General features: G+C 40.1%; 1 pseudogene; it reads left to right on the top strand.

Moving 5' to 3' along the window:
* Window positions 1-447: 447 nt before the first annotated feature.
* Window positions 448-1335, top strand: LOC110557358 (dnaJ homolog subfamily C member 17-like; annotated as a pseudogene).
* The last annotated feature ends 7010 nt before the right edge of the window (window positions 1336-8345 follow it).

Here is an 8345-nt window from a genome sequence, read left to right as displayed (position 1 = left end):
GACTGACTTGCCTAATTTCACTTATAGTTTGCAGTCCAAACTCAATGTCCCATGTGTCCCTGTATACTTTACTAAACCTTCCAGGAAGGAGGAGCAAAAGCAAGAAACACCTCTTCCTGAGAGTACTAACATAAGATGATCTTTGGAGTTCAAGAGGGTTTTGGCCAAACAGGTATGTGTAACTCAGCAGCACTGAGGCAGCTCAAAGGAGAGTGTGAAAGGAAAGGAATCGATGTAGTCCATGGATCAGAGTTTTAGGATAAAAGAGTTTGTTATTAATACTTATAATAAAGACAGTCTTTAGGTTGAGGTAGTAGAAGGCTCAAAAGCAGAAAAGAGTTCTGGGTCCCAGGCCCAGTACACAACATTAGCACAACAACAAAACAGTCTTCAATATCAGCAATGAAAAGCTGGTTCACGAGTGTTAACTCGGTCTAGGCCGGAACCATGGCGGTGACCAAAGAACTCTTACAAATGAACCTGTACACGCTTCTAGGCATTGGGGAAAAGGCGGCAGATAACGAGGTGAAGAATGCATACAGGCAAAAAGCGCTGTTCTGCCACCCAGACAAAAATCCAGAGAACCCCAGAGCACCTGAACTCTTCCAGCAGCTTTCCCAGGCCTTGGAGGTACTGACTGCCGCTGCTGCCAGGGCAGCTTGTCACAAGGTGAGGAGAGCCAAGAAGCAGGCGACAGAGAGGACCCAGAGACTACACGAGAAAAGGAGGAAAGTGAAGCTTGACCTGGATGCTCGGGAATGAGGAAGAAGAGGAGAGCCAGAGCACCACAACACTACAGCAGGAGATTGCATGCCTTCGAGAAAAGGATTACCATCAATTGGAGGAGCAGCAAAGGCTGGTCTAGGAGCAGATCTGCCAGGACCGAGAACAGAGACTAAGAGGAAGAACAGAAAATATTGAAGGCAAAGGAACCCCCAAACTAAAGCAAAAGCAGAAGTGCAAGAAAGAAGATGAATCCCAAGGTGGCTACTCCAGCGATGTCCTCCTGAGGCTCTTAGAAAAGTATGGGGAGGTTCTCAACCTGGTGCTGTCCAGGAGAAGGCAGGCAATACCATAGCGGAGTTTGCAACTGTCAGGGCTGTGGAGTTGGCCATCAGACATGAAGTGGGCCTGGTGGACAACCCTCTGAAGATTTCCTGGTTAGAGGGACAGCCCCAGGGCATGGTGGACCCCAGCCAACCCGGATTGTTCAAGGGCTCAATGCTGTCAGAAAGGGACTATGAGAGTTTCATCATGATGCGCATGCGCCAGGCAGCTGCCCGCCAGCAGCTAATCGCCTAGATGCGGCAGGAAGATGAGGGTCAGCCCACATAGCCCCAGCTCCAGTCTTCCCACCCCGCACTCTTTTCTGAATCATAACATACCAATTAATTAAAAAAAAAAAAAAACAAGACAAAAAACAAAACAAAACAAAAAAAGCTGATTCACAAACAGAATCACAGGTTGAAAATAAACAATGATGCCTGTGAATTATTTGAATGCTCATAATGCAAATAATTTTATTTTTAAAAATGACAAATTCTCTGTAAATGTCAGATAAGAGACTTTGTGTGTGTGTGTGTGTGTGTGTGTGTCTTGAAAGTATTTTTATCACTCATGGATAACTAACTATACAATTGTATGTGTAGAGACAACACTATTTTTTTTCCACTAATGTTATATATTTAGAGGGGTTTTATGTCTCTCCATCTATCCTGTTTTTCTGTCTGTCAGCCTCTCCTTGGGATAGGAAACAAACACAGATAAAAATCACTTACTCTTGTATTTCAACACCATGTCCTCAATACACAGGAACCAAGGGAGATTATAAAGTCCAATTTGTTTTACCTGTGAAGAAGCAAGGGGTGGGAAGAAGCTAAGAAACAAGGAAGGTATAATACAATAAGGCAATATTATAACAGAAGACTAAGTTTTAGTCTCTATAAATCATTACAGTTCCTGCTGGTGTTCCTGAGAGTCCCTTGACACCTGACCCTGTTTTGTGACAGAGCAGAACAGTAACTAGAGAGCAGCTGAACAGGATTCTCTCCATTGCTCTCTTGGATTCCAATGCCTTAAGCAAATGCCTTAACCTCCTGCACTTCCTTTCCCAACTTGGAAATCTTAATCTAGAGGAAAGCATGCTGGCATCCCTTAAACATGGCAAAATGTGGATATCTAAGTAACACCCAAAATAGTTAAAGGCCTGGACAGGCTAGGCGAAAGGCATACAAGCAGCCACATGTTTTCCCAGTCTCTGACCTGAAGGCACACACCTGGACTAGGTCAGGTTACATCTGGCCCCTTCCCGCCTTCAGGTCAATCCCGGGTGGATGGGTGATAGACCCAGGACCTTCCTTAATTAAGCATACCAATCACCTAAAGCAACAAGAGGGCATTAGGGAATATTGAATGTCATTCAGTTTCTCCTTAGACTTCCTTTCCCTTTAATTATTTCAAAAGAGAAATGCTGTTATGTATTTTTTTAAGTTAAAAAAAAAGCAAAGCTTCTTAAAGGGGAAGATGTCTATGAAAATAAAGCAATGACGCCCTGGATAGTGGACTGCCCTGCATTTGCTTCTAAACTTGATTGGAGGCTGTATGGAGCAAGAACTGGGTTACCTGTTCCCACTCACTGGCTCTTGCTGTTTTCTCCTTTGGAAGATGGCAATAGTCACCATTTGGTTTTCTGAGTGTTGTGCTGCCAAATTCTAGATGCTTTCTTGCTGAGAATTATCTTGTTTGTCTTGCTGCTGCTTCCATTTCGTTAACACTGCTTTCCTATTCTAGGAGAGATTTCTTCAGAAATGCCCCTAAGTCACCAAACAAAGGGAGAGAGTGATGTCTCCTGTTGCCTAATGGGATCCAAGATGTGTGGCTTGGCCTTTCTCCAGCTACAAATGAGACAAACCAGTTAGAATATTTCTCATGTAAAATGGCTCCAGAAGACTTAAACATATCTGCTATTTTCCATCAGCATTCAAAGGATAAATTTGTGGAATTTTATTTATTTCTTGCACTTTCTCTCTCTCTCTTTGTATGTATTGTGCATTTGTGTATGGGGTTAGATATGTGCACACATGTGTAGTTGCCTATGAACATGTGTGCATATAAGGAGACTTTAGATCAATGTATGAAGTCTTCATAGATCAAGGGAGGCTGCCTTGATAGCAAGGCCTGGGGATCTTCTTGGCTCTACTACTCCAACACTGGAGTTATGTGTAACACCATGCCTAGCTTTCAATGCTGATGATGAAGATCCAAACTCTAGTCCTATGCTTTCAGGACAAGCACTGGATCAACTGAGCAGGCTCTAGCACATGTAGGATTTCTTTTAAATAGTATAGTTATTCAGTGTTATTCTCCATAAACTCTGCCATCCATCTTCTTGGTCAAAAGGGTGATTCTGTCAATATGGCGGTGCTGTCTATAAAATCAGCCTAAGACTATCACTTAACATATCACTGCATTGGGCCATCTACTGTTAAGTACTAAACCATGCCCCCAATGTGATGTAACCACAGCATGCTCACTCAAATCATATTGTTTATTGACATGAATTTTTCTAAATAGAATCTTAGCCCAATGAACTATTGATAAGATCAATAAATATGTTCATAAACTCTCAGGAACACAGCATTAATCGAGTAGTTCACAAACCAATGATTTAGGGAGATGTCTACCCACTTAGCTTAATTCATAGGATAGTCTTGTCTAACTGTAAAGAGTGACATTCAACTAAAATCTTTCAACGTTAATGACTAATTATTGACATGTGTATTATCATTCAGGCATGGTAGCACACATCTGTCACTCCAGCTCTTGAGTGGTAGAGGCAGGAGGGTCAGAAGTTGAAAGTTATGCTTGGCTTCAAAATGAATTCAGTTTAAGACTACAGTCTGGGCTACATGAGACCCTAGGTCAAAAATAAAACAAAACACGTTATGGATGGAGATAGATAAATGATATATAAATGATATGTAGAAAGATAGATAATAGATAGGCAATAGCTAGACAGATAAAAGATAACCTTAGAGTAGCATAATATAAGATATAATGAATTAAATATTATTAGTATACATGGGTCTCATAGAATATGATTTAAAATTTTAAGAAAAACATAAAGCTTCCAGGTTTCAAAAGGACATTTGTTTGATTCCAAGTTTTACAATTTACACCATGCCCATAAGAATGATGACTTCCATGTATCTCAGATTTACTACCTAAAACCAAAGCAAAAAAGAAACTGCTCCGTCTAATACATCAACATGTCACCAGTATTAAAAATAATGTATAAAAAACACAGAGTTCAGTGCTTGGTGACCAGTGTGGTTTCAGAAAGGCTGGCTGACTTTAGTAGGCCCAGGACACACAATGGCAATCAGATGTGAAGTTAGCATCACAAGTTCAAGGAGGATAAAAGCAACTTTTCGAAGCCAACTTAGGCTATGTAGCGATGCCTTCTCAAGAAGGGGAAGAGCAAGAGAAGGAGGGGAGAGGACAAGGAGAAGAGGCCTGAGAGGAGAAAAGGGGAATTGCTTGTAGTCTTGAAAATGTTGATTACGAGTTTGCCATGCTTTGTGTCCTCTACACAGACACTCAGTTTGAGTTAGTGAAACACTAAGTCAGCAAGGCAGTGGATACACACGCTTTCCAGAAGAAGCTTTTCTTCAGGACAAGTGATTTCACAGGCTGGCAGTGACAGTGAGCTAACCACTCTTCAGGAGAAAGAAAGGGCTTGTTGTCTCAAAAAATTAACACTGCAAATTCAAATTGAGCTTACCTGTTGAGAAGTAAACTTGACTTTAAACCTTTTGTAACCCTTGTAATAAGTTTCACTTTCAGCGAACAAGTTGTGTCTATTAACTCTAAGTTTCGCTGGCATGATTAAGACTCATTTAGAGTGGAATTACTCTGACATTTGGCAGGAGTAGCAGAAGCTAAATCCTGCTCTCTATTAACTCAAAACCTTGTCTGTACTGTGATTTTGAGGCTGATGAAGAAAGCCTGGTGTTCTGTACCTGTTGTATTACTGTGCTTTGTGCTACTGTAATAGAATAACTGAGGCTGGCTAAGTTATTCGCTTCATGGTTCTGAAAGCTGGGATGGCTGATATTAAGCATCATTTATTTTGCTTGGTTGTTCTTGCTATAATATGTCATGTAGGCAAGATAGCTTATAAAGCAAAGAAGTTTGTTTTGTCTCACTATTCTAGAAGGCCAGAGCTAAAAAGACACCAATACCAGAAGACTTCTTCTGGCAGAATCCCAGGAAAGCACAAGGCACCAACTGCAAGAGATAAAGAGCCAAAGTGTGGGTCCCCTCTGTTCTCTGCCCCTCTTTTTGTAGGGCCAGCAGGGTTTACTTTTTGGGACTTGATTCCATAACTTTATTTAACCCTAATCATCTCCCAAAGACCCCCAGGTTTTAAACACTATAATTTATAAGTTTGTCTACTGTTCATATGTTGTAAAGGGGTTTAGATTTTAGAGGACTTAAAGCCTATCATGCCCTAGCATAGACATTACCTGATTTTTTTTTTCATCAAAAGTGATTTCATACTTAAGTCCATGCTATTTAATATTGTTAAAGATGGACTCTCCTTGGCTGTACAATTATCCAACACTGATTGTTACTATGTAAGACTCCAAAAAGATTTTGATGGGGACAGAGTTAGCTCCCTTTCTCACATGACTCACTAAGAGAAACTAAAAAAAAAAAAAAAAAATCATAGTTCAGTGTGAAGATTAAAATGTAACAGAATTCTAAATTACTATTTAAGCATTAAACAAAAATCAATTGGATTATAATTTTAATGGTTTTCTAATAGTAATATAATAGTAGTCAATATATAAATATGTATATTTGTGTTTCACTTGTTTGTTTTATTTTTGGGGGGACAGGATTTTTTGATGAAGCATTGGCTGTTCTGGAGCTTGCTACGTAGTCCAGGCAGGTCTCACAATTAGAGCTATTTGCCTGTCACAGCCCACCAAGTGTTGGGGCTAAAGTCATGCACCAATGTTATATGTATATGTAAGTAACAAACAGAAATAATTACACACACACACACAACCAAAGGAGAATTATTAGCCTCAATTCATTTTATCTGAAATAATCAACTTCAGAGATAGTCAAAGGAATTTCACTTATGCATACCACTACTATTTTATTTTTCTTCAGATCTTATCACTACATAAGAATGTGCATACATCTGTGTGTGTATGAGCTCATGTGTGTACAGTTTGTTTGCATGTACTCAGTTTTGGCGATGCACTTTTTTTGTGAGGCTGTTCCTCCATTCATATTCAGTGCTGAATATTTTCAATGATAAGATTATGGTTAGGTGAATATAGGCCTGATTACATTTGCTCAGATCAGCAACAGAAGTGACATAAACATGTAAGCATTTTTGCATATAAGCAAATTTGCCAGTTTAGTTTTCTTTTCTGCTGTTGTTTGGTTTTCTTTTGTTTCTGGTCTTCACAATTTTCTTGTCAGCTATGGATTAGCTTCAAGTGCTGTTGACTGGGCTAACTGCACTTGGCCTATGACTCATCCTTATGAGACCAGCAGCCAAAAGGCATGTCCCCCTGCCATGGATGTCAGAAGAAGGAGGCATGGCCAGCAGAGAAATCACATTTCAGTCCCTCTGACTCGATAGCTCTTTACTGAGTCTGGCCAAAGAGCCACACTACTCAAAGTCAAAGGTGTGTCAGAAAAACCATTTATCATAAGGATTTACTGCAAGTTGCTATAACACAGAGAGTTGCTGTAGATAAAATAAAAAGTTGGAATTAAGAACCTGTGTGTGTGTGATGTGAATGCATGGCAATGTTACTGTACGTGAGTGAGAATGTGCATACCCCAAGTCATGTTTGGAGGGAGCAAACAGACTTGTATGTCTGTCCTCAACTCCCACATTGTTTGAGTCTCTTCTTGATGGTTCCCTGCTGTTTACATTAGGCAAACGGGCCCAAAAGCTTCTGGGGACTCTTGTCTCCACCTCCCAACTCATGCTAAGAGCAGTTGAATTACAGAAACACGCTGCTCTGTCTGGCTTTTACATGATTCTGCAGCAATGAACAATGCCTCTTTTCCTGGCTTGGTTATTTCCACAAAATGGCCTTCCAAACCTTATAGATGAATTCAAAACTGTATTCCTATGCCTGCTTATTACCCATAATACAGAAATATTGGAAGCAATCCACTTACTCTGAGATAGCCCTCATTCTTTTTACTTAGTTTAATCTGAACTGTGGTAACCAATGTTTATTATTGTTTGTGATTTCTTAGAATTATGGCCAAGCAACAAGAACTTATTTATTTGTTTTCTATGAAATCCAGTATAACAATTCATGTCTGATAATTAAAAAAAATCATTTTTACTTCAGGAATAAAAAGTTAGGCATTTTTTTCTTATCATGAATTACTGAATAGATAGCAGACATCTGGGGACAGTGTGTTTATAAAAGTCACAATAGATTGTTAGAAGTTCGGTTATGGGTAAACATGGGTCTGGATAGCAAGAGGTACAGAAAGCAGGCAGCCAACTCTGCTGGGATATTAGGGTGTAACCCTAAAAAAAAAAAAAAAAAAACGATGAAAATCTTGGCTTTATGTCTACATGTATATGGAAAGGGTACACTTAAAACTGGAATAGCTCATGGTCTATGGAGCTCTCTCAGTTGATAAAGTGTTTGCCATGTAAGCATCAGGACCCAAATTCAGGTTCTCCACCTCTATGTAAGAGAAAAGCATGGTGGTACCTATGTGTTGGTGCATGCCTGGAACTAGACAGGACAATCCTTGGGGGTGACTGGCCCACTAATCTTGTCAGATTGGTGGTCTCCAGGTTCAGTGAGAGATATTGTCTCAAAAAATAAGGGGAAGATAGATGGCAGAAGATTCATGACACCAAACTCTGGCCTCTATGCAAGAACACACACACACAGAGTGAGGACATTTTGAAATGCTAATATAATAAGATGGTCTCATTTTAGTTCCACTTCTGGGGAGGGAAGGGAAGGAGTGGAAAGATCCCTTGGTCAAGTGACCTTGAAAACAGACAGAGATAGATTCCAACTACCTGATGAACTGTGAAGGCCCCAAATTCGTTTCTTATTCCAGCTTCTAGTTCAGTATTAGCATCAGTTTTTCATTTAGAGTCCCGAATAATGTTTTATAGTGAGGGCGATCTATTCCCTTATCAGGAGAATGAACTAATCATAGTTTAACACTTTGCCCTCGTTAACCTCCAAACTCTGAACTCACAGAACCCTACTTTACAAGGGGCCACTGAAGGCTCTCAAGTAGGAGGCCTGCCTCAAGCACTGGAAAATTCA

The sequence above is a fragment of the Meriones unguiculatus genome, chromosome 14 (assembly GCF_030254825.1).
Source record: "Meriones unguiculatus strain TT.TT164.6M chromosome 14, Bangor_MerUng_6.1, whole genome shotgun sequence".
NCBI lineage: Eukaryota > Metazoa > Chordata > Mammalia > Rodentia > Muridae > Meriones > Meriones unguiculatus.
This window is presented reverse-complemented; position numbering and strand designations above follow the sequence as displayed.